Source organism: Pseudophryne corroboree, chromosome 8, assembly GCF_028390025.1.
Source record: "Pseudophryne corroboree isolate aPseCor3 chromosome 8, aPseCor3.hap2, whole genome shotgun sequence".
In the NCBI taxonomy this organism is placed as follows: Eukaryota; Metazoa; Chordata; class Amphibia; order Anura; family Myobatrachidae; genus Pseudophryne; species Pseudophryne corroboree.
The window spans coordinates 48,425,822-48,446,900 of NC_086451.1; the positions used below are offsets into that span (position 1 = coordinate 48,425,822).

Below are 21,079 nucleotides of genomic sequence, written 5' to 3' on the forward strand. Positions count from 1 at the left end.
TGCCGCCGCTCACCTTGTCAGCAATCAGCGTACGAGGTTACATCCAGAAAATGTGGAGAAGATGATGTTCATTAAAATGAATTATAATCAATTCCTCCGCGGAGACATTGACCAGCAGCAATTGCCTCCACAAAGTACACAGGGAGCTGAGATGGTGGATTCCAGTGGGGACGAATTGATAATCTGTGAGGAGGGGGATGTACACGGTGATATATCGGAGGGTGAAGATGAGGTGGACATCTTGCCTCTGTAGAGCCAGTTTGTGCAAGGAGAGATTAATTGCTTCTTTTTTGGGGGGGGTCCAAACCAACCCGTCATATCAGTCACAGTCGTGTGGCAGACCCTGTCACTGAAATGATGGGTTGGTTAAAGTGTGCATGTCCTGTTTTGTTTATACAACATAAGGGTGGGTGGGAGGGCCCAAGGACAATTCCATCTTGCACCTCTTTTTTCTTTTCTTTTTCTTTGCATCATGTGCTGATTGGGGAGGGTTTTTTGGAAGGGACATCCTGCGTGACACTGCAGTGCCACTCCTAGATGGGCCCGGTGTTTGTGTCGGCCACTAGGGTCGCTAATCTTACTCACACAGTCAGCTACCTCATTGCGCCTCTTTTTTTCTTTGCGTCATGTGCTGTTTGGGGAGGGTTTTTTGGAAGGGACATCCTGCGTGACACTGCAGTGCCACTCCTAGATGGGCCCGGTGTTTGTGTCGGCCACTAGGGTCGCTAATCTTACTCACACAGCTACCTCATTGCGCCTCTTTTTTTCTTTGCGTCATGTGCTGTTTGGGGAGGGTTTTTTGGAAGGGACATCCTGCGTGACACTGCAGTGCCACTCCTAGATGGGCCCGGTGTTTGTGTCGGCCACTAGGGTCGCTAATCTTACTCACACAGCTACCTCATTGCGCCTCTTTTTTTCTTTGCGTCATGTGCTGTTTGGGGAGGGTTTTTTGGAAGGGACATCCTGCGTGACACTGCAGTGCCACTCCTAGATGGGCCCGGTGTTTGTGTCGGCCACTAGGGTCGCTTATCTTACTCACACAGCGACCTCGGTGCAAATTTTAGGACTAAAAATAATATTGTGAGGTGTGAGGTATTCAGAATAGACTGAAAATGAGTGTAAATTATGGTTTTTGAGGTTAATAATACTTTGGGATCAAAATGACCCCCAAATTCTATGATTTAAGCTGTTTTTTAGTGTTTTTTGAAAAAAACACCCGAATCCAAAACACACCCGAATCCGACAAAAAAAATTCGGTGAGGTTTTGCCAAAACGCGTTCGAACCCAAAACACGGCCGCGGAACCGAACCCAAAACCAAAACACAAAACCCGAAAAATTTCAGGCGCTCATTGAAACATGTTAGATGATGTTCTTTATATGACGTTGTTAATTGTTGCATTGAAGCGTACAGGGCTTATCTTTAAAGAAAAGAGGATGTGATGTTAGTGTATTAGAATGCTTAATATTTGTAGACACTCCCTTACTAATGTGTGTAAGCCTGGATCTTCAGTGATGGTCCCTGGGACCAGGGGGATGCTGGGAAGTGGGTGGTCCAGTGTGCAGTGTGCCTGGAGTTGGTGATGGAATAAAAAGCACAGCAGTGAACTCACATGTCTCTGTGTCCTTATGACTGGATTTACAAACATATGAACAAAACAGGGGGTATTCAATTATAGTCGGAACTGCCATCTTGTCGGAAAGACGGCAGTTTCCGACTTTTTTAGGTCGAATCATGATTCAACCTATTCAATGGGGCTGCCGGTTTTCCGACAGAGCTGCAATTCCGACTTGTCGGAAAACACACGGATCGGTGGATTAGCCGCGGATCCACGTGTTTTGTCAGATTTAGCGGCCAAATCCGACAGGTTTTAGCCCATTTCTGACGTCAATCGAACTTTAAAAAAAGTCGGACTGGCATTGTCGGTAACGGGCAAAACCAGTCGGATTTGGCCGCTAATTGAATAGTGAACTGTCGGATCCTCTCCGTCGGAGAGGATCCGACAGCAATTGAATACGCCCGATAGAATGTGACGGCAGATAAGAACCACTGGGCCCACCTAGTCTGCCCCTTTAAATAAAGGGTTGGTATATACTTTTGATTTTAAATTAAATTAAATTCAGCTCCTAGCTGCCATGTTACAGGCTGTGTTTGAAAAATGACAGTTAGGAGCTGATTGGCTGGTACTTCATCTCTCTCCACGTTATCGCTCTCAAAGGCTTTAGTACATCTGCCCCTTTTAAACATGACACATTCTCCTGTAACACTATGCAGCAGTAGGCAATGTTCATTTTGGGGAGCATATTGCAATTGTTAATAAATATGCCCTTAGCCCCATACATTTTTCTGTGTACATTGGGGCATGGCTTAGGGGTGTGGTATGCAAGGTCGACAGTAACTAGATCCGCCACTATTGGTCGTCAGTAAATAGGTCGACAGGCTCTCTAGGTCGACATGGTCTAGGTCGACAGGGCAAAAGGTTACTATTCCCAATCATAGTCCGCGCGGATTGTTAAGTATGAAAAAGTTCAGAAAAGAAAAAAAATTGTGAAAAACTCATGTCAACCTGTCGACCTAGAACATGTCGACCTATATGCCCTGTCGACCAATAGTGGTCGACCTAGTTACTGTCGACCTAGAGACCGGATCCCATGGCTTAGAGCAGGCTTTTTCAACCAGTATGCCGCGACCAGTTGCAAGGTGTGCCACAGAGCCAGAGCAGCTTCCTGCACCTTCAGAGTGAACTGTTGGCCCGGGCTCTTCTTAGAGGATCAGTCGTGCTCTGGCCATGACCTATGCCTTGAAAACGATGTGATATCATAGGTCACGGACGCTGCGTCTCACCACCCAGCCAGCCCACCCGCCTGCATACACATCTTCCAGTTCCCACCTGCATACACAGCTTTCCTTGCCCACCCACATCCACACCTGCCCGTCCGCCCGCTGCTCAGTATTCGCAGCACTCCACTATGAACCACTCCCGCCACTGAGGGACAGGGAGGAGGACAGCTGATAATATTTGTTATTTTATTTCTCCTGTGGGGAATAATAGGATTTCAATAGGATTTATGTGGGGAGAATAAGAATTTCTGGATTTATGGGGGGAAGAATGTGAATAATTCGTGTGGAAAGCAATAGGATTTATGTGGGGAGCAATGTGATTGTTTTTTTCTGTGTAGGCCAATGTATGTGTGGATTTTTATTTTATTTTTTACTGTGAGGGCCAATGTGTGTGTTTTGTTTTTTTCTGTGGGGAACTGATGGTGTGCCTTGGCAATTTTAAAATATTGTTCGGTGTGCCGCGCGTTAAAAAAAGGTTGAAAATCACTGGCTTAGAGGGTGGAGAATACGTTTCTGCAAATCAGACTGGGGCAGAGTAGGGACGTGGTTAATTTACAGTAGACCAGATGTTTTTGGACCTGATTTGCCAAATGTTTATTGCTGTGAGCGTGTGATCATTATGTCCTGACCAGTGTGATTCAAAAGGAAACCCAGCTTACGTCAGCGCCCACAGCAAACGTATGAAATGGCACAGTTTCTGTAACTGACACTCCAGCTACACTGGTAATGACTGCAGTCCTCTGCAGCCTGGTCCATAGGAAACATTATCCCAAACCGCAACGCGCAAAACACATCTTTAGCAACCCAGACAGCAGTTCCTAAATAGTCATTTACATGGCTGCCCTCAACTATCTCGACGAGGGGTGACACCCAAGTGCCGTCTCCTCCTTAGTGACAGGAGTCGGGTGCTGCGCTGTAACATTACGTGCAGCACCCGGCTTCTGTCACAGTGTAGCACCTCCGTACCCCCAGGGTGCCGAAAACTGGGAATCTGGCTGAAGCCACGCCCCCTGTCCACAAGGCCACACCCCTTTGTGACGTATGAATGTTCCTGCACCGGTTATCACATTGGGTATGGACGCCGCTGTATGTACCCAGAGATGTGCAAAAGACAGCTCTTCCAATAAGAGCTGTCCTTTGCGATAGAAGGACCTCCCAGTTTAGGACCCAGGTGTCGTGGTGCTGTGAGGGATATAATTGGATATGGCGTTAGATCTAAAGATGACGTTACCCACCGGGTCGAATCTCCGGAATGTATCGAATTCCAGAGCTTGGTACATATGGGAATGGGATTTTCAGAGGTTTTGGCAGCAGTTTCACCTTTAGTACATCACACCCAGGGAGAGTTGTGGCCCCTAGAGACGAGTTATGTGAGTGTAAAGGGATACTCAGTGGCCAACAGCTAACCAAGCAGCATCCCCATATAATTTACCTTCACCACCCCTTCTATGTCAGTAATATCTTGTGCCACAAAGTAAGATCTCTGTGGTGCATGTAGGTACAGTACACGGTAAGCCACATGTATGCACCTTGCCTATAGTCAGCAAGGAAGGACCTAAGAAGGTGCTGCAAGCTTTTACACCCCCTGCAGATGCCAGAATATACAGTGCATCCGGAAAGTATTTACAGTGCTTCACTTTTTCCACATTTTGTTATGTTACAACCTTATTCCAAAATTGAATAAATTCATTTTCCCCTCAAAATTCTTCACACAATACCCCATAATGACAACGTGAAATAACGTTTTTTGGGAGATCTTTGCAAATGTATTAAAAATAAAAAACTAAGAAATCACGTGTACATAAGTATTCACAGCCTTTGCCATGAAGTTCAAAGTTGAGCTCAGGTGCATCCTGTTTCCACTGATCATCCTTGAGATGTTCCTTCCTACAGCTTAATTGGAGTCCACCTGTGGTAAATTCAGTTGATTGGACATGATTTGGAAAGGCACACGCCTGTCTATAACTCTATATAAGGTCCCACACTTGACAGTGGCTGTCTGAGCACAAACCAAGCATGAAGTCAAAGGAATTGTCTGTAGACCTCCCAGACAGGATTGTTTCGAGGCACAAATCTGGGGAAGGGTACAGAAAAATATCTGCTGCTTTGAAGGTCCCAATTAGCACAGTGGCCTCCATCATCCGTAAGTGGAAGAAGTTCGGAACCACCAGAACTTTTCCTAGAGCTGGACGGCCGTCTAAACTGAGCGATCGGGCGAGAAGGGCCCTAGTCACGGAGGTGACCAAGAACCCGATGGCCACTCTGTCAGAGCTACAGCATTCCTCTGTGGAGAGAGGAGAACCTTCCAGAAGAACAACCATCTCTGCAGCAATCCACCAATCAGGCCTGTATGGTAGAGTGGCCAGACGGAATCCACTCCTTAGTAAAAAGCACATGGCAGCCCGCCTGGAGTTTGCCAAAATGAACCTGAAGGACTCTCATCCATGAGAAACAAAATTCTCTGGTCTGATGAGATAAAGATTGCACTCTTTGGCGTGAATGCCAGGCCAATACCATCCCTACAGTGAAGCATGGTGGTGGAAGCATCATGCTGTGGGGATGTTTTTCAGCAGCAGGAACTGGGAGACTAGTCAGGATAGAGAGAAAGATGAATTCAGCAATGTACAGAGACATCCTGGATGAAAACCTGCTCCAGAGCGCTCTTGACCTCATACTGGAGCAACGGTTCATCTTTGAGCAGGACAACGACCCTAAGCACACAGCCAAGATATCAAAGGAGTGGCTTCAGGACAACTCTGTGAATATCCTTGAGTAGCCGAGATAGAGCCCAGACTTGAATCCAACTGAACATCTCTGGAGAGATCTGAAGTGCCCCAACGCTTGCCATCCAACCTGAGGGAGCTTGAGAGGTGCTGCAAAGAGGAATGGGTGAAACTGCCCAAAGATAGGTGTGCCAAGCTTGTGGCATCATATTCAAAAAGAGGCTGTAATTGCTGCCAAAGGTGCATCAACAAAGTATTGAGCAAAGGCTGTGAATACTTACGTACATGTGATTTCTTAGTTTTTTTGTGTTTTTATAAATTTAAAAATCTAATAAAAAACTTTTTTCACGTTGTCATTTCGGGGTATTGTGTGTAGAATTTTGAGGGGAAAAATGAATTTATTCCATTTTGGAATAAGGCTGTAACATAACAAAATGTGGAAAAAGTGAAGCGCTGTGAATACTTTTCGGATGCACTGTAAGTGCACAGATCCCATCGTTTCCCCGCTTTTGCTGTCACATGCTCCAAAGAATAAACCTAGCAGACACATTTTACACAATACTAAAGCACACAGCCAAGATATCAAAGGAGTGGCTTCAGGACAACTCTGTGAATATCCTTGAGTAGCCGAGATAGAGCCCAGACTTGAATCCAACTGAACATCTCTGGAGAAATCTGAAGTGCCCCAACGCTTGCCATCCAACCTGAGGGAGCTTGAGAGGTGCTGTAAAGAGGAATGGGTGAAACTGCCCAAAGATAGGTGTGCCAAGCTTGTGGCATCATATTCAAAAAGAGGCTGTAATTGCTGCCAAAGGTGCATCAACAAAGTATTGAGCAAAGGCTGTGAATACTTACGTACATGTGATTTCTTATTTTTTTTTGTGTTTTTATAAATTTCAAAATCTAATAAAAAACTTTTTTCACGTTGTCATTTCGGGGTATTGTGTGTAGAATTTTGAGGGGAAAAATGACTTTATTCCATTTTGGAATAAGGCTGTAACATAACAAAATGTGGAAAAAGTGAAGCGCTGTGAATACTTTTCGGATGCACTGTAAATGCACAGATCCCATCGTTTCCCCGCTTTTGCTGTCACATGCTCCAAAGAATAAACCTAGCAGACACATTTTACACAATACTAAAGCACACAGCCAAGATATCAAAGGAGTGGCTTCAGGACAACTCTGTGAATATCCTTGAGTAGCCGAGATAGAGCCCAGACTTGAATCCAACTGAACATCTCTGGAGAGATCTGAAGTGCCCCAACGCTTGCCATCCAACCTGAGGGAGCTTGAGAGGTGCTGCAAAGAGGAATGGGTGAAACTGCCCAAAGATAGGTGTGCCAAGCTTGTGGCATCATATTCAAAAAGAGGCTGTAATTGCTGCCAAAGGTGCATCAACAAAGTATTGAGCAAAGGCTGTGAATACTTACGTACATGTGATTTCTTATTTTTTTTTGTGTTTTTATAAATTTCAAAATCTAATAAAAAACTTTTTTCACGTTGTCATTTCGGGGTATTGTGTGTAGAATTTTGAGGGGAAAAATGACTTTATTCCATTTTGGAATAAGGCTGTAACATAACAAAATGTGGAAAAAGTGAAGCGCTGTGAATACTTTTCGGATGCACTGTAAATGCACAGATCCCATCGTTTCCCCGCTTTTGCTGTCAGATGCTCCAAAGAATAAACCTAGCAGACACATTTTACACAATACTAAATTAGCGTTAATATCCTCTGCCCCTATACACTGTACTAATGGCCTCCTGTCAGCACTGCAGAAGAGGTAGACAATCACAGATTAACCTGAATAATTAGGCACTGGTAATTTCAATTAATAGGAAAAGATTTGTCAAACGGTTATTAGTGAGGGGGAGGATTTTCATAAGGCTCTTCGTCAAACATGGCTGGACGTGGAAGCTGCAGCTCTGAAAGCCAATGGCTGTGATTGATAATTCAATTACTGTCTGCATGAGTGAATGTCAGTCTGATGGTAGAATATACACCTATATATATATATACACACACACACACGCACACAATTTAAGCCACATAAAAGCTAATATAATAATATTTAAATCAGCTGAAGAGATGTCAGTGAATCCTTATATCTCTGCTTTGCAGCAAAGACATCATTGTGTGCCTTCAGTGTGCATTCACAGCCTGTAAGTGTACTCCCGTGCCCTGGGAAAAATAATTGCCAGGCTCCCCGTATATAAATAAGATAAATATGACTGCCTCACATTCCAGTTACTAAATGAACATCAACATCAGTGCAACAGCTTGTGCCTGGCAGATTGCGTTCTAAGGCTGCACAGAGGCTGAACAAAAACAGTGTATGCTTCTGTCTCAACACAATATGACATTGGGCCCTGGAAAAAAAATGCAAAGAGAGACAAGTGGGCGGTGGGGGTGGGGGATCCATTGTAGGGCCTTCAGGTACTGCTGGACTACTGAGTATCATGGGAGATGTAGTTCGTAACTGTGCGGAATGTCTTGTGTGCTCATAGCACTCTTGCTTGTATAAATATTTGAAGAGAGTAAAAACCCTTGTGAAAGGAAGGTGGGAGTTTGGGATGGGAAGAAGAAGCAAAGTGATCTACGGTAAATATAAAGAAATAATACGGATGTATAAATATTACCAGGCACTGTCTCCATAAGAGACATTGTTTACCAAGAAAAGACGACTAAGGGGGCTTAGTACATGAAAGGGGTTACTGCTGCAATTTTGGCTAAGGTTAGCTGTAGATGCCCAATTTGGCATCCGCCATCCTCAGCTGATCTCATCTTAGCCCCCAGGAGGCAATGACCATCAATCCCTCTTCACCTCCCCCCTTCCCCCTGGGTGATGGGCTACCCAGTCCTTCCCCCCTACCTTCCCCCTTCCCCCCCACCTCCCATTTCCAGAGATTTCTCACCTGCCAGGTGAGTCGTCTATGTCCCTGTAGGGGGAGTAGTCCATGCATCTGTGAAAATGGTCTCATTGCAGCACCCCTCGCACATGCCTATGTCCCCTACTGCTTCCTGAGCCTAGGGTGGGCGTTTTTTTGCCACTTGTGTAAGGCACTTTGCATTAAGTACGGTTATTTTCCAGACAGTACCGTATTTCCTTTTCCCCTAACCTCCTGGCTGCTGTAAGGGCAATTTTTTTTACAGTCTTGGCTAAGTGGCTGAGGAAAGCTTAAGTTAGTTCCTCAAGTGACGCACTGGCCCACCTTGGGGCAAAAGAAGTCTATCCATGCCTTGTGGCGAAAGTTGACCTGAATATCCCTGATCTCCAAAAACCCTTATGGTGCAAGGGGTCGGGTATATCAAAGGGCCATGGTGTCATGGTGATGGACTGGAGAGCCTTGTCTCCTAGAGTTTCCCCATGGCTCCAGGGTAAGGGATGGAGAAAGTCTACAGACCCAAGTTCCCAGAACAGTCCAGTCACTGAACTGAGTGATTGGAACATACACTTTGGGCTTCAATAATATAAACAAGAGGGGTTACTATTGGCTTTTTCATTCAAGGGCATGGGGAAGTCTATTTGAGTATTGCAACTACAGCGGAAAAATCTCAATTCACTAGGGACGTAGCCATGGCCATTATGAAGCAACCACGCCCCCAGTATCCCACGGCCATGCCCCTTAGTCCCATTTCGGACTTTCATAATGTCAGAAGGAATGTATTCCATACTTGCCTACTTTGCCACCTGGAGAGTGGAGACACCAGGTTTTTCGGGTAATCCCCTGCACCGCTGGAAGAGTGAGCACCCCTCCCGCATTCTGACCACTTCCTAGTTAAGTTGCTCCGCCGTCCCGGTGGAGGGGGCGGGGCCTAATGATACGATTCTATGCAACATTTTAGCCTCATCCCTATTCAAATTAACTCCAATACAGCGTTTTCCCATTGAGGGGGGAGGGCCTAATGATGCTATTAGCCCCGCCCTGTCCTCATCGCCACCCACCAGCTACTCCTTGGATTCAGAGATGGACGCAGTGTTGCTAAAAATGCAAATGAGCGCTTTTCGTCCATCTGTGTACGCTCACAGCATGCGCAAACTTTCATTATGCTACTGCATCCCGGAAGGATGCAATCTCATTATAATTGACAGGCGGTGGGTGTTCGGGGGCTGCGACGCGGCGTTGGACGGGGGTTGAGCAGCAAACACAGGTGTGTCATGGCCGTTTTCAGGGTGGCCCGGTGACGTTGTCTGCGTTTCCTGCGATTGGAAACATGGCGGCCTATACAGCCAGGCTCCGCAGGCCGGTGTCAACCTCTATGTTAAATCTGCAGTGCAATCGCAATTTAACTGCGATCTCAACGCAGGGCGACGCCATACATGCCTAGCGGTTTTGCCTTGTGCTGGGCGGGCCCCCCCCCCCCCCCCCCTCCCCCGCATAAGAGTTGATCAGTAGCACTTTTTGCTAAATTAGCAAACTCTGAATAACCTCTTATATCTCTGATGTATGGGGGCCTTTACTTGCTCTTTTTTTGCTTTACTTCCTCAAGTCTCATGATGTTCACACACAGTACCATAATATAGCGTAAAGTGCGAAGGAGCACACCATGCACATCCTACGGGACTTCCAGCCTCACTGAATCTGACCCTTACAATTTGATAGGTTTATAAGAAAAGGAAACAGTAGAAAACAATAACTAAAAAGCACAGATTCTCCAAAACCCCACCAGCTACTTCTAGAGCAAGTCAGCAGTTCCACCAAATCAGATCTTATATCACAATAAAACTGAAAGCCATCCGGAGAAGACGGAATGCTCGTCCACATCTATACGCTGTTAATGCATATTGGTGGTCATTCCGAGTTGATCGCTCGCTAGCAGTTTTTAGCAGTCGTGCAAACGCTATGCCGCCGCCCACTGGGAGTGTATTTTAGCTTAGCAGAACTGCGAATGAAAGGATCGCAGAGCGGCTACAAAGTTTTTTTGTGCAGTTTCTGAGTAGCTCAAAACCTACTCAGCGCTTGCGATCACTTCAGACTGTTCGGTTCCTGTTTTGACGTCACAAACCCGCCCAGCGTTTGCCTAGCCACGCCTGCGTTTTTCCTGGCACGCCTGCATTTTTTCAAACACTCCCTGAAAACGGTCAGTTGCCACCCAGAAATGCTCACTTCATGTCAATCACTCTGCGGACACCAGTGTGATTGAAAAGCTTCGCTAGACCCTGTGTGAAACGACATCGTTCGTTGAAATAGTACGTCGCGCGTGCGCATTGCGCCGCATACACATGCGCAGAAGTGCCTTTTTTGCCTCTTCGCTGTACGGCGAACGAATGCAGCTAGCGATCAACTCGGAATGACCACCTTTGTCGTTTGCAGGTGCCATCGCATAAAACATTAGATGAATGGTCTCTTATGGCCTTGTTCTCATCATTGTATTCTAGAAATCTGTGCGGGACTTTCTGCGAGTCTGACCATTTTTTTTTTTAAAGCAGCAATCATTTCCAAGGCAAAATCAGGTTGGATTTGCTTTGTAAATGATTGCTGCTTTTAAAAAAAGAAAAACGGGCAGATTTGCAGACAGCTGTTCCACCCCACCGGCTAATCGCCCTAAATGTCGTTGTTGTTTTTTAACTAAGTAAAATCTGTTTTTAAACTTTTATGTGCCACTACAGTACAGGTTGAGTCTCCCATTTCCAAAATTCTGCAATACAGAATATTCTGAAATACGGATTTTTTTTTTAACACGACTGAGCTAGTGACACATTTGCCTTCTGATGGTTCTATGTACACAAACATTGTTTACGGCACAAAATATTGTATAAAATTATCTTCAGGCCAGGGGCCTGATTCATGTTTGTAAGCAAAGCACATTGGGCCTAATTCAGACCTGATCGGTGCTGTGCGTATTCGCACAGCAGCCGATCAGGTATGAGCTGCGCATGCGCCGGCGCATGCCAGACAGCCGACGCCCATCTCAGCCCTGCAATCGCCTCTGCCTGATTGACAGGCAGAGGCGGTCGCGGGGCGGGCCGGCGGCTTTGGCCGCCGTTTTAGGGGTGCGGTCCAGGCAACGCAGGAGTGATGTCAAACGCAGCCGCTGCGACCCGAACAGCGATGGGTAGCTCCCTCCCAACGTGGAGGAGCTGCGCTGGTAGGGATCTATTCGTGAAGCTGTGCGATGCTTTTGTACTTGTGCGGGCGGGGGGGGGGGGGGGGGGGGCTTGACATACGGGGCGGACTAGCCCTGTGCTGGGCGTCCCCCCGCATGTCTGTGTAACTTATTGTAGATGTGCTAAATTTAGCACATCTACGATCAGGACTCAATTAGGCGCATTATCAAGCAACTGGGTAAACCCATGTAGCACTGCAGGAGGTGCAGATGTAACGTGTGCAGAGAGAGTTAGATTTGGGTGGGGTGTGTAAATCTGAAATCTAAATTGCAGTGTAAAAATAAAGCAGCCAGTATTTACCCTGCACAGAAACAAAATAACCCACCCAAATCTAAATGTCTCTGCACATGTTACATCTGCCCAACCTGCAGTGACACACAGTTTTTCCCAGTTGCTTGATAATTTGCTTTGGTTACAAATATGAATCAGGCCCCATGTGTATACAGGTTGAGTATCCCTTATCCAAAATGCTTGGGACCAGAGGTATTTTGGATATGGGATTTTTCCGTATTTTGGAATAATTGCATACCATAATGAGATATCATGTTGATGGGACCTAAATCTAAGCACAGAATGCATTTATGTCACATATACACCTTATACACCCAGCCTGAAGGTAATTTTAGCCAATATTTTTTATAACTTTGTGCATTAAACAAAGTGTGTCTACATTCACACAATTCATTTATGTTTCATATACACCTTATACACACAGCCTGAAGGTCATTTAATACAATATTATTAATAACTTTGTGTATTAAACAAAGTTTGTGTACATTGGGGGTAATTCCAAGTTGATCGCAGCAGGAATTCTGTTAGCAATTGGGCAAAACCATGTGCACTGCAGGGGAGGCAGATATAACATGTGCAGAGAGAGTTAGATTTGGGTGTGGTGTGTTCAATCTGCAATCTAATTTGCAGTGTAAAAATAAAGCAGCCAGTATTTACCCTGCACAGAAATAAAATAACCCACCCAAATCTAACTCTATCTGCAAATGTTATATCTGCCTCCCCTGCAGTGCACATGGTTTTGCCCAACTGCTAAAAAATGTCCTGCTGCGATCAACTCAGAATTACCCCCATTGAGCCATCAAAAAACAAAGATTTCACTATCTCACTCTCACTCAAAAAAGTCCGTATTTCGGAATATTTGGATATGGGATACTCAACCTGTAATATAAGGTGTATATGAAACATAAATGCATTCTGGGTCCCATCCCCAAAATATCTCATTATGGTATGCAAATATTCCAAAATACATAAAAATCTGATATCCAAAATACCTCTGGTCGTACTTTGGATATGGGAGACTCAACCTGCACTTACTTATTTCTCATATCTTAATATATACTCTAAGTACAATAGATTGTATTGGTAAATGTGCAACGTAGTGTACTAAGCTTGCATCAAAGACGTGTGTGACATGCCTGCTAGTTTTACAGTGTTTTAGCCATTTTCCTGAGCATTTTACAGATGTGATTTGATAGTGATACAGAAGTTCATCAATTACATGTTCTCTTACTGGCTTATTTAACAATTAATATTATCGGGCTATCCCGGGGGAACCCGAAAATACTAAGTATCCCCCAACGGGTGGTCTACAGTTTGCCGACGGCCGGCTCCCGGCGACCAGCATACCGGCGCCGGCATACCGACAGCTTTTCTCCCTCTTGGGGGTCCATGCCCCCTCTGAAGGGAGAATAGATAGCATGGCGCATGTAGCGCGCCACCATTCCCGTGGCATAGCGAGCGCAGTGAGCCCGCAAGGGGCTCATTTGCGCTCGGCCAGCTGTCGGAATGCCGGCGGTCGGGATTCCGGCGCCGGTATGCTGGCCGCCGGGAGCCCGACCGCCGGCATAACATACTACACCCTCCCCCAACTGTATCTACGGATCCCCCATTTTCGATCGCAAAAGCAGAGGCTTTTGGGAGCAGCTTATTTCACAGATTTACCAAACTTGCCTATTTACCAAAAATGTCTGAGAAACTTCTGGGTTACGGGAAACCCTCCCAGACTCCCAGGAGGTTATGCCAGACTCTCAGATCCCGCCCACTACCACAGTAATTTGCTGTGCCCCACCCACCCTGCGGAATGCGCCAATGCACAGTGGAGGCGGGGTTGCAATGACAAATGTAGTGCCATGCCCCCCTGTTCTACCATCTCGAAGCGGGTATGGGTCCCTGGGTCGATCCAACTTATGTTGACACTCATTAGTTCGACATTGCCATTAGGTCGACGGGTGCGTTAGGTCGACATGTAGAAGGTCGACAGGTCAATAGGTCGAAATGAGTTTTTTTTACTGTTACTGGTGTCGTTTTCTCCGTACAGTGACAGGGAACCCAAGTTAGTGCACCGTGTTACCTCGCATGGCTCGCTTCGCTCAGCACAGATTACCGTTCCAATCATAGTCCACGTGGATCGTTAAGTATGAAAAACTCATGTCAACCTTTTGACCGGTCGACCGAGTACATGTCGACCTAACGGGCATGTCGACATAATGGAATTTTCGACCTTCAGTGGTCGACCTGAGTGTCGACCTAAGTTGTGTCAACCTAACGACCGTAACCCCTCGAAGCCACTCTGCTGAATCTCCTGGAGGGAAGATTAGGAAAGTCGGCAAGCACGTTTTAAGAGGATGCCGTCAAATCTTACACAGTCAAAACATAGACACCAAAAAGTCGGCAAAATGTTTACAGTCAAAATGGCAACAATCAAAATGTCGTCAGGGACATAAAGTCTACACACGGTCACCATACAAAATATAGACACAGTAAAAATGTCGACATAGCAACAAAAAAACAACAACAAAAAAAACCCACTACTAACTTAAAGGACCAAGTTTCTTATATTCCCACTGTGAATTGTGAAAGTGACTATTCTCACATTCTTTCTCCTACTTAGTACATCTGAGTTCAAGGCAAGTATCTGGGTATGCAATGCTAACCTTCAGTATAGTTGCAGTAGAGAGGTCTTATTTTATATCCCTACCATAGTTACCTATATAGATCCCAGTAAGAGATAAAGACTCACTCTATATAAACGCTATGCTGTACCTTGGTGTAGTATAAGGAGAAAGAGGGTCCAATCCACTGATCGCAAGCAGAAGGGTTCTGGAAAGTATGTCGCCAGCTCTGTCATTTATTGGTCAGCATCTAGGAATCCTCTATTACCACAAATGTTCAGGAGCAACAACCTCCAACATCCACACTGAGCATGCAAATGACTGATGACAGGAGCTGGATAAATGATTCCTACCCCTGATTTACACCGTTAACCATTAAGAACAGCTTACATTGTTGCACATATATAAGCCAGCTCTTTAGAATTCACATGTAGCGCTGCACCAACTTTGTACGGAGTCACTGCCAGCATTTCCACTGCATGGCATGTACAGTACAAGTGCAGGAGCACAGGTGCGCATCCTGTGTGCTAGTAACAAACCAAGCCCTTCATCCCTGGCATGATGCACCCTTCCACAACTTCACAGGGGCACAAAGCAATCTGCAACAACCCGCACACACTGCTACCCCCACACACTACCTCCTCAGCTGACATAATGACCCCAGCAGGTACCGCTTTCCTCCAGATTAACACTGGGCATCTGCAAAAGATTGCACTGCACCCTTTGGTACTGAAAGGGTTACTTTCTGCAACAAGACCGGGAAGAAAAAAATGTTTTGGGTTTCCCTTTAAGCAATCAGTTCATCCCTGTGTCAATATATAAAAATAAAAATATATAGTGCTGTCCTATTAATTCCGCAGCCGGTCTAGCAAGAGGAACTTACCTGATTGTGATCAATAGTGCATTAACCTTGTCTGCCTGGAGGAACGCTGCCCTTCTGAAGTGATGCAGTGCTGTGTGACTATGTGAAGATATTCCATGCTATTTAAAACATTCTCATCCCCTACAGTCCAGGCCAGCAAACTGTAGCTGCTTCTCTCTCTCCCTCTCTCCCTCTTTCTCCCTCCCTATCATCCATGCTCCCCACCCCTTCATCATCCATCTCCCTTAAAGGGGGCTATCCTTATAAGGACATTGCTGAAAAATGTCTCTGCAGCTCACTGTCTGTGCTGAGTAACCCCAGGACTGATTCCTGGCCACATGAAACATTCCCTCACATGCATCATGAATGAAGGTGGGAAAAACCTGGAGAGCTAAAAGGAATTCAGCTACAAGCTGCGTATCCAGATCCTCATTTATATTCCCAGAGTTGTCTTATCCCATATTCCTGCCACAGGGAAAGGGATGCCATACGACCGGTGTAAGGGCTGAGGGGAAATGAATTACTATCATGCAGCAGGCTAGTTTAATCCAGTGTCAGCATCCCCAAGTGTCGGCACATCATTCCTGAAACGCCTGCCATTCGTCCTCTGAGGTAACACATGATAAGGCAACAAGTGCTCGCAGCACATGGTATTTAGTACAATAGGGACTTGAACTAGAGGTCAGGAGATCCAGATTATAGACGTCTGTTTCTTTTTTTAATTACAGGTTGAGTATCCCTTATCCAGAATGCTTGGGACCAGAAGTATTTTGGATATCGGATTTTTCCGTATTTTGGAATGATTGCATACCATAATGAGATATCATGGTGATGGGACCTAAATCTAAGCACAGAATGCATTTATGTTACATATACACCTTATACACACAGCCTGAAGGTAATTTTAGCCAATATTTTTTATAACTTTGTGCATTAAACAAAGTGTGTCTGCATTCACACAATTCATTTATGTTTCATATACACCTTATACACACAGCCTGAAGGTCATTTAATACAATATTTTTAATAACTTTGTGTCTTAAACAAAGTTTGTGTACATTGAGCCATCAAAAAACAAAGGTTTCACTATCTCACTCAAAAAAGTCCGTATTTCGGAATATTCCGTATTTCGGAATATTTGGATATGGGATGCTCAACCTGTATTATAACTTTTGTGAGTGTGGGGGCAGCCATTTTGTGGACTGACACAATGGTTCCCTAATTCGATCCTCAAGGCACCCTAACAGTCCAGGTTTTCAGAATATCGATGCTTGAGCGCAAGTGAATTAATTAGTACCTCAGTCATTTGTCCTAGGCCTGGATAGCCTTAAAACATTGTTAGGGTGCCTTGAGGACCGTGTTTGGGATCCACTGGACTGACGTACTAACACAAGAGACCACCTGATGTGCAGTTTAAAACAAGTAAGGTGTAGGATATGACCGTTGTCAGAAAACATGTCTGCTTCCGTTTTATTGCTGGATCGTCCTCCATGCAGGGCCAGGGCATTCAACTCGGCGGGCCCCCACCAATAAAACAAGATATGCTGGTGATGTAATTACAAATTGTAACGTGTACATACTCCCAGCACCACAAATGTGTAAACACACTCTAGTGCCGCCAGGTCACATTATGCCACCCAGAGACCCAAGTTCACATATAGCACAGTGCCCCACACTGGGCCCATGGTTCGGGCAAACTATAAGGGACTCACGTATGTCTGAAAGGCACCAACCTGGGACACGTTTCTGGGTCAGTGCCCCTACTATTGATCAGGGTTTTCTCTCTGGACTTTTGTCCCAGGTAGGCAACCTGGCTTAAGTCTGAATGCTGCGACCCGGGAATTTACTCCCAGGCCGCACCTAGAAGCCTCTGATTGGCGTCTGGGCTGCCTGGAGGGGGCGGCGTACTGCTGCAGTCCGTGCTGCACTGTGTAGTAGAAGTGTTACGTTCCTGGTGCTCAGAACAAGAGAGATGTTGCGTAGTGAGTCCAGAGCACCAGGACGTGACGCTGAAATAAGGTGTGGTGTGGAAATAGCCCCTAGCACCCTACCTCCATTGTTTCACCCGTGTGGTCAGTTCACGCCTGCGTGACTATGGTTTCTTGGGCCCACGGCAGCCGCGTTTGAAGGGCGGATTAGGTCTGCCCAACTCCGATGCCCCCAGGTCTTAGAGTGAGACAAGGCGTGAACCGAGACAGGATAATAACAAGGGGACCTCTATCTAAAGCAAACAGAAGGCTAGGGGCTACTAACAACCCTAAAACTAAATATATGTGCGGCACGCCGCCAAAGGAAAAGAACAACAAAAGATACCACTGTCCACACCCCACATGGCACCGTCGTGTACCGGGGAGGACAGTGAAAAGCGGAAACCTCCGCAAAAACACCAGTACAAAACAAACACAAGGACTAAGCGGCCTAGGCCGCAACACGCGGCAGAAGCCGCTACTCACGAAACCGGGAGAGAACCCCAATAAGCAAGAACCCCCAGATGGCTGCAACAGGTTCACTTGGACTGGAAGGATTCCCAGGACCGGATTCAGAACTCCAGAACTCAGGAGCACAGGGAGCAGGATCGACCAGATACAGCTGACCAGGAACAGACGTTGCAAGGCAGGAACAGCATACAGGAAGCTATCACCGGCGAGGCTGCAGTGTGCTGGCTCCCATAAAAAGGCCCTGCTGGCCAATGACAGGAGGGCCAGCAAGACCAGCCCCCGGACCCTAATTAATAGTTGCCGTGCAGCTGCCCTGCTGCACGAACAACTAATCAGTCTTATCTGGCAACGGGGAACGCGGTCCGCCAATGGCGTCCCCGTTGCCATGGACCCGGCGGCTGAGGACGCCCGGCGTCCTAGCGTTGCCAGGGACCCAGCGGCTACAGTACGCACAGCGTCCTGGCGTTGCTAGGCGCCGGGCGGGCAGCAAGGGAGGTGCGGCGGCCGTGAGCGTCGCTCGGAAGCAGACCGAGCGGCGCCGCGGACCGCGGCACCTAACAAGAAGCAGCCGGCGTAACCTAGCGGCAGAGACGCTGCTTATTGTGGTGAAATCTGGCGGCTGATGTATAACACGCAGGAGTATCACGTGTGTGTATGTATGACATGTATGAGTGTGATATGTGTAAGTATGACATGTATGAGTGTGATGTGTGTATGTGTGTGTGTGTGTGTGTGTGTGTGTGTGTGTAAGACATGTATGTGTGTATGAGTGTGATGTGTGTATATGACATGTATGTGTATGAGTGTGACGTGTGCATAACATGTATGTGTATGAGTGTGACATGTGTGTGTATGAATGTGACATGTGTGTAAGACATGTATGTGTGTATGAGTGAGATATGTGTGTGTGTATATGTATATGTGTGTATGAGTGTGACATGTGTGTAAGACATGTATGTGTGTGTGACTGATGTGTGTATATGATATGTAAATGTGTATATGAGTGTGAAATGTATATGTGTGTGACGTGTGCATGACATGTATGTGTTTGAGTGTGATATGTATGTGTATGAGTGTGACATCTGTGTGTATGAGTGTGATATGTGTGTATGAGTGTGACATGTGTGTAAGACATGTACGAGTGTATGAGTGAGACGTGTGTGTGTGTGTGTGTGTATGTGTATGAGTGTAATGTGTGTAAGACATGTATGTGCGTGTATGAGTCTGACGTGTGTAAGACATGTACGTGTGTATGAGTGTGATGTGTGTATATGACGTGTGTGAATGTGACATGTGTTTGTTAGACATGTATGTGTGTATGAGTGTGACATGTGTCTATGATATGTATATGTGTATATGAGTGTGAAATGTATATGTGTGTATGAGTGTGACATGTGTGTCTATGATATGTATATGTGTATATGAGTGTGAAATGTATATGTGTGTATGAGTGTGACATGTGTGTGTATGAGTGTGATATGTGTGTGTATGAGTGTGACATGTGTGTGTGTATGAGTGTGACATGTAAGACATGTATGTGTGTATGAGTCTGACATATGTGTAAGACATGTATGTGTGTGTATGAGTCTGACATATGTGTAAGACATGTATGTGTGTATGAATGGGACGTGTGTATATGACATGTGTGTGAGTGTGACATGTGTGTCTATGATATGTATGTGTATATGAGTGAAATGTGTGTATGACATGTATGAGTGTGATAACATAATTTATGTAAGACATGTATGTGTATGAATGTGATGTGTGTGTGTGTGTGTGTGTGTGTGTGTGTATGCATGACATGTATGTGTGTATGAATGTGACATGTGTGTATGAGTGTGACATGTGTGCATTACATGTATGTGTATGACATGTATGTGTGTATGAATGTGATGTGTGTGACATGCATGTGTGTATGAGTGTGACATGTGTGTATTACATGTATGTGTATGATATGTGTTTGTGTGTATGAATGTGAGGTGTGTGTGTATGTATGACATGCATGTGTGTGTATGAGTGTGACATGTGTGTATTAGATGTATGTGTATGACATGTGTGTGTATGAATGTGACGTGTGTGTGTATGACATGTATGTGTGTGTGTATGAGTGTGACATGTGTGTATTAGATGTATGTGTATGACGTGTGTGTGTGTATGAATGTGATGTGTGTGTGTGTCTATGACATGTATGTGTGTGTATGAGTGTGACATGTGTGTATTGGATGTATGTGTATGCCATGTGTGTGTGTATGAATGTGACGTGTGTGTGTATAACATGTATGTGTGTGTATGAGTGTGACATGTGTGTATTAGATGTATGTGTATGACATGTGTGTGTGTATGAATGTGACGTCTGTGTGTGTGTATGACAGGTATGTGTGTGTATGAGTGCGACATGTGTGTATTACATGTATGTGTATGACATGTGTGTGTGTGTGTGTGTATGAATGTGACGTGTGTGTGTGTATGAGTGTGACATGAGAGCAGCCTGTAGAATGTCAGGGCAGACCAGGTTTATGTCTGAAAGGGGTCAACCCGGGAATTTCCCAGGTCTCCGGTGTAGTGTAAAAGGGGGTCTCAAGCAAAGACCCGGGATTTTTTCAGAGGTGCTTGACCGCATCCCACCCTGTATGTCCTGTCTCTACATAACGTACTACAGAACCCGTGTAGCACCATATAAAATTAAATACAGTATAATAGTGATGATAAAGAATACCCGCAGGAGTGTATCTGCTGCATTGGGGTCTTTCATGCTTGTCATCACAAGGTCTTGGCACAACTAAACCTGGCACTATGTAAACGTACGTACATACCCCGGCTTACACAGGAGAACTGTGCTGTTTAACCCAAGAGAGACACCCTGTGTTACTCATAGATTTGTGTGCCTCATCCTCAGTGACACCTGCCATTGCTGCAGCCTCTCTAGAGACCATGCATGAGAGATTTAGGGAATCCCGTTTCCTGACTATATTCCACTTGATGGGTAACTGTGCCAGAGATGTTATCAGTGAGCTTGGCTGGGCTCGGAGCAGTTGTATCGTTATTCTAAAGAGGGTATTAAACATGAATCAGTGCCTTAAAAGATGAATGAGGCTGGCAGGTTCCAGCGAGCGGCGGGTGCAGTAAAACAGGTCAGTAGAAGTCCTGACGTCATTGCCTGCCTTCTGGAAGCATAAAGCGGGCGGAGGGGAATGTGAATGGCCTGT

At 45.7% G+C, this 21,079-nt stretch overlaps 1 protein-coding gene across 3 annotated transcripts in view; it reads right to left on the bottom strand.

Moving 5' to 3' along the window:
- The window catches only part of PNCK (pregnancy up-regulated nonubiquitous CaM kinase), a 155,891-nt gene extending 139,983 nt beyond the window's left edge, over positions 1-15,908 (bottom strand). The window contains exon 1 of one of the 3 annotated variants that reach the window (XM_063936332.1): positions 15,819-15,908. The gene's annotated coding sequence lies outside the window, so the exon portion shown is untranslated. Of the gene's footprint in view, positions 1-15,456; positions 15,642-15,818 lie in introns of those variants that run through there. The other 2 variants (XM_063936333.1, XM_063936331.1) reach the window with 2 other exon arrangements.
- Positions 15,909-21,079: the final 5,171 nt, after the last annotated feature.